At 26.5% G+C, this 6,301-nt stretch overlaps 1 long non-coding RNA gene across 1 annotated transcript; it reads left to right on the top strand.

The window, feature by feature from the left end:
- On the top strand, nucleotides 1,043-2,128 carry LOC107617047. The gene is made up of 2 exons (XR_001614771.2): nucleotides 1,043-1,252; nucleotides 1,736-2,128. It is a non-coding gene; the product is annotated as an uncharacterized LOC107617047 (long non-coding RNA).

Below are 6,301 nucleotides of genomic sequence, written 5' to 3'. Positions count from 1 at the left end.
TATTTAGTTGTCAATTTAATTTTTTTTTAGTAATTTAATAATATATTTTGAATTAATATTTTTAAATATTAATAATTAATTGATAACAAAAAAATAAATTCTGATAATTTTTTAATATTTTTTAATAATAATAACGAGTGAATAATGAAATGTATTGTATATTTGGCTATCGAAAAGTTAAGATTAAAGATTTAAATCATTCTTCGTTATATTATGCAAAATAGACAAATAAATTTTAGATTTTTTTATCACAAAAATAAATAATTTTTTTTATTAAATTAAAAGTAAATTTTGCTTTTTCAATATTTAGTTTTAATTTAGTTAGAATTTTATATTATTTTTAATTATTTCATCAACATAATTATACGAGTGATAAAATTTTATTAGTTATCTATTAATATGATACCGGTTTTATTTCATCAATCAATTTCAATGCACATTTTAATTCTAATTCAATTCATTTCTTTTTTTTTTTACCAAAGATATGGAGATTCGAACCTGCAATATCTTAGATGAATATGAAGAGACTATGTCATTTGAGTAATTCAATTCATTTCTTAAAAATATTCTCCATTAAAGATGTTTTTAGGATGAATCTTCCGCATATTATTTACATAGTACTATAATTTTTTTTAAAACAATGGGATCAAAAAATAAATAATATTTTGAACAGTAGTATAGAAATTGTTATCTTAGGATTAATTTTTTTATTAATTGTAATTCACATTTCACAGTTACAATTTTAATTAGGATTTATATTTATTTTTTTACAATCTTAAAGACAAGATTGTTTTGAAGAAGAGAGTAATGTTAGAATTAGTATTGAGTTTATATCAATCACAAACTTTTAAATAGAGCTTCGAATTTCGATTTTCGACGAATTAATTCTTGATCTGTCAATTAGAAGATACCGTAAAAAAAATTGAATAAAAAAATATAATAAAATAATAAAAACTCAGTTTTATCAAATTAAATTAAGTATATATAAATATTCTTTTAATTAAACAATATAATTGCGGTCCAATAAGAAAATCATCATCAGCAATAACTTTTCATGAGTAGCAAGAGATAAGTACTTTCATTAATTAACACACCAAATTTTATTATTTTAATTGTTATAGACATGCTATTATTAAACTTAACTATTCACCTTTTTAGATAAAAAAAATGTAACAGAATCAAGGTAGCTAGTGGTAATTACGGTAAGTAGAATATCAAATCACTTTTCACCAGGATCAATCCCACATTACTGGTAATCTCAAATAACTTTAACTCGTGATTATTTAAGTTTAGTTATATGTCTTCTCATCGTGTTACTCCATCTAAATTATTATTGTATGTGCCCAATGAAAATATATATCAATTAATTTTACAATAATTTTTTTATGTGATGAAATGAAATTTTGCTTATATATACATCCCAAATCTCTAGTTGTTACATACACAAAAACGCATCGAGATTAGTAGATAGATTAAGCATTGTTATATTGAGAACAGGCCACCAATCGTTTGATTATAAATAATGGCAAAATTAAGCATGGCAAAGTTTTTTTCACTTTTTCTTTTGGTTTCAGGTTTGTTCACATACATATCTAATATCTTCGTTCATTCCTAGTTTTATTATTTTTATTAAAGAAAAAATTGTAACATTTTCATGTAACATTTACATGAAAATGTGTTATTTATAAGAGACTAATTGATGAATTGTGTTTGCGGTGTTGTATATATGTGTCAGTGATGAGAAGTGAAGTGGGTGTGGGTCAAAGAGTCTTTGAATGTCGGCGTAAGTCTTGGCACTACGCGATCGGTGATTGCGGACGTGAAACTTGCCACGTGACTTGTGTGAAGGACAAAGCAGTTTCTGAACCTGGAATAGTAGATGTATCGTCAGAGTGCCAGGGACTCACTTGTTTTTGCCGATATTGGTGCCTTGGGGAGAAAATATAGTAATAATATAATGGGGCCTTATAGTGTACAGATGTGGGTGTACAGATTTTTGTCTTTTTGTGGCTGAAAAGCGTGTCACTAAAAGTGTTACTTAAAGAAAAAGTGTTACCCTTAATCGTTAACTTGGCTCTGATACCACATTTTACCATTTCTATCCAATTTTTTACTAGTCCTTGATGTATATTGTGATTTCATTTTTATAGTTTTTAATCTTGTTTTAGTTTATAATATTCTTTTTTGCATGGATTATTGTATATAAAATTCTTTATCTGTTTGTCTTTTTCTTTAATATAATTTCTCAAATCCTCAAAAACTTCTTTTATTTCTACACTTTCTGTTGTTTCTAAATACCTTCTTAATTTTTCGACTTCATTCTCTATTTTTTCTTTCAACAGTTTTAATTCTTTTAAGTCATAATATGGTTTTCCAAGCATTTATAAATTTTTTAAATTTAATTTCAACTTGTTTATATTTATTCTTATTTCTATCCTTTTTATTATAAGGTCATCAATTTCGGTCTGAAGGTTATTTAATTCCCTTTTATACTCTTTTATTTTACTTTTTAATTTTTCCGCCCTTTTTTTTATTTTATTTTCTGGTTTTTCAATCTTTTTATGCTTCATTATTTATTTTAAAATTTCTGCAAACTCTATCATTGATTCATTACTATTTTCTAGAGATTCTATTAATTTTTCTAACTCTTTAACTTCTTTTCTTAACTTGTCATAGATTATTTTTAGAGCTTCAAATGCTCTTTGATTTATTTCAGAAAACTGTAAATAATTCAAACAATTTTCTCTTTCAAAGAGCTCTTGTTTCTTGTCTTGATAAGTTACATATATTTCTTCTTTATTTATTGTCATAATTTAGTGTTTAGGGTTTCATTTAATTTTTCGACCTTTTTTGTTAATTCTTTTATTTCAGGCTTCCAGTGTTAAAAACCCTCCTTTATAAATTATCCTTGATTGATGTGTAAATGGTGCTGCTTTTTCCCAGGCATCATATACTCCTTTCATGGGTCCATTATAAATTACATAATATTTTTTATCTTGGGTGGATTTTTTGATAATTTCAGCAATTGTTTTATTTTCTGGAATTTTTTCTTCACCTGATTTGTCCACCACGCTTAGCTGGCTGAGCTCTGATGGTTTTGGTTGTTGTGTTGATTTCATTGCTTCGATGGCCTTCTTGAGGGATTGGATCTGTGTGTGGCGGAATTAGACTAAATTTTGGGAGGAGCAAAAAATTAATTTTGTAATATAAAAAGGATTAAATTAAATATTTTAAAGGACTAAATTATTATTGTTATTATTAATTCATCTGAAATAATACCATAAACGACTCCTATTATTTCTCATCAATTACAAATTCTTCTTAAATGTTTTGAAAATAAATATGATTCAACAACAATAAAAGCATTACATGCATTTCAATGTTAATAAGACTGAAGGTATAGAAGTGAAAGTGAAATATGGTAAAATTATATAACTAATGATTATATTTAAAATGAAAGCAGGCAAAAAATAAAAAGGAAAAGAATGAAGACTAATAGAAAGAAAGAAAGAAAGAAAGAAAGAGAGAAGGAAAAAGATTAAAGATGGGTGATGGTATCAAAATTTATTAACGCGACTTCTGAGTGATATCATAATATATATATTTTTAGGAGTTTGAATTAACTATTAATATAATAAATTTATGAAATTAGATTAAATTAAAACCTAAATTTATGAAATTAGATTAAATTAAAACCTAATTGAGAGAAAAACTAATTGAGAGAAGAATTTGAGGTATTGAAATTTTTTAATTTGAAGTTTATTGTTTTGATTTAATTTTATAAATTAATTATGTTAATAGTCAATAAGGATTATTAGGTATGTGTTGTGATGTTACATAATGTACTATATCAATAAACTTTGACATTGTTAATAGTGAAAGTGACAAAAGGACTAACATGATTAATTTAAAATCTTTAAAAGATGAATTTGATTAAAAAAATATTTCAAGAACTAATTTAAAAAATGATTAATCTTTCAGGAATTAATTTGACCATTTACTCTTTGTAATTTAATACTTAAAATTAAGGCTCTTTAATTCATTTAAAAAATAATTTAAAATTATTTTTTATTTATCAATTATATTTGAGTATAATAATTTATTTTTTTTATTATATTAAATATTTTTTTAAAAAATTATTTAAAAAAAAATAAAAATGGTAACCTTTTGAGAAATGTCTTTTTTATTTTTTAGTAGTTGTATTTTTACTTAAGAGATTTACTAAGCACACTAAAATTTTGGTGTTTACTTCGGTACGATGATAAATTCATACGTACCGATACGTAAAAAATATAGACAAATAACAACAAGTCATGTGAAATTTATTTTTTACGTCAGCATCAATTTTTTTAAAAAAATATATATCATATCATTAATTTTACTAAAATACCCTTATAATTTAATAAAAATAAAAATATTTTTTATTTAATATTTTAAAAGACTTAAATACCCTTTTTTTTTATATGTTAGATAAAAATTACTTTTTTAGATTAATTAAATTGTTTAATTTTACCGAGTAGAACGTCGTTGCGTTAGAGAGCGTCGCCCTCTTCCTCGTTCCAGAGAGCGTCGCCCTCTTCTTCGTTCCAGAGAGCCTCGCTGTCTTCCTCGTTTTTATCACCGTCGTCAATCTCTCCCTTCCCGTAACATTTTCTGTGATTTCTTTGATTTTAATTATTATAGCATTGTTGTGATTTTTGTAATTAATGTAATTTGGTTTGATTTCTGTGATTTTATATTAGTTGTTAATTTTGATAAAATGAAAAATTTAAGCATCAATTTGAGAGATTGTTACTGGAGCTTCTGGGATTGGGATTGCTATTTTGCCTGGAAGGAGGGGTGCCATGATTATCTTAATGGGCGATGTATAAAAGTCGATTGTAAGTCGAATCAATACCACCCACCTCATAATTTGCTAATGATTGTATTAGCTGCAACGACCTCAATGGAAACACTTAGCTAAGCTCCTATGGCTCCGTCTGCTGTTGCAATGACTGCTGCACAGGCAATAGTCGCTGCCCAAGCATTTCAACCCCATGCAGCTCAGGTGCAAGCTCAGTCCGTAAAAGATTTCACTGGTATATTGTGGCGTGTTAATTTTGTTTGTTGCTGTGTTTGGTATTTTAGAACTCTTATACAAGAAGTGCTCTTTGTTGGTGACTTTTTGTCATGTTCGGTAGTTACATTTTTTTTATGTTGTCATTTTTTTCCGTTTAAGTATTTCTTGCTTTATTCTTATCATCTGTGATAACTTAATCAGGCTCACCTGAAAAAGCTGGTAAGGATGATGCATTGAAGATAGAAATACGTACGGGTTGAAAAGGAAGACAGAAATATGGATGACTATCTCAATGGTACCGGCTGTGAAATAAAATTCACCTTCAATTCAGCCTAGGCGCCCGCGAAATGGAGGTAAAAGTGTCAGGACCAACTCAGCTGCGTCATACGCGAAATGGAAGCTCAATTCAGCTGTATCGCCCGCGAAATAGAGAACGTACAGATTTGCATAAATGATGTTTCTGGTATCTGCAAAATGAGTGTATTTTTCAACTTCTGTCTTAGATTTTTCTCTTGAAATAATTCATATCAGTTGGATATGGAAAAATAATTTTTTCATTTATTCTTAGTTTAAGAAATATTTTTATTTTTCAACTTTTTTATGCTGAATTTGTGTTTAACTATATTTTACAGCCAATAAAGAAAAAGAGTCCATGCTTTTAATGAGAATCAAAAAACTCAAATCAGAATTTTATATGAACAGTAAGTGCACTGTTAGAAGATTATATTTGAACTATACTATCTCTGTGTTGTGAATGCTGAATCGATAATTAAATAAGAATGTCCTGGTTTAATAGTTTTGTTAATTTTCTAATCTTATTTTGCACAATTTGATAAGTAAAAAGAATTGCTTTTGATTTTGCTCATGGATTTAGAATTTCTTATTGTTGCAAATTTAAAGATCACAGAAGATGTAGTATGATAATTTTACTCATATTTATATCATGATTTTATTTATGTAGATTTTGCTCACGTATCTTATATCTAATTTTAGCTGTTCATTCTTCTAGGACAAGCCTGTATGTGCTTTGACTTAAAAATAGGATTGACTTGTCTGTCTAAGTTTATATTTTTCAAGTGATACGAAAGCTAAGTTTCACCTCTATAATGTTTCAAGATTTTTCCATTAGAAAATCTTCTTTGTCCTTATTATTACAACTTGTTCTTCTAAACATGTCAAGTTATATGTTTAGCAAATTGAAATCTTCTCATCTTGTACAAAAAATTATGATTAATCAAGTTG

This window comes from Arachis ipaensis, chromosome B09, assembly GCF_000816755.2.
Source record: "Arachis ipaensis cultivar K30076 chromosome B09, Araip1.1, whole genome shotgun sequence".
NCBI lineage: Eukaryota > Viridiplantae > Streptophyta > Magnoliopsida > Fabales > Fabaceae > Arachis > Arachis ipaensis.
Note: the sequence above shows the minus strand (reverse complement) of the source record. Positions and strands in the feature narration are given on the sequence as shown.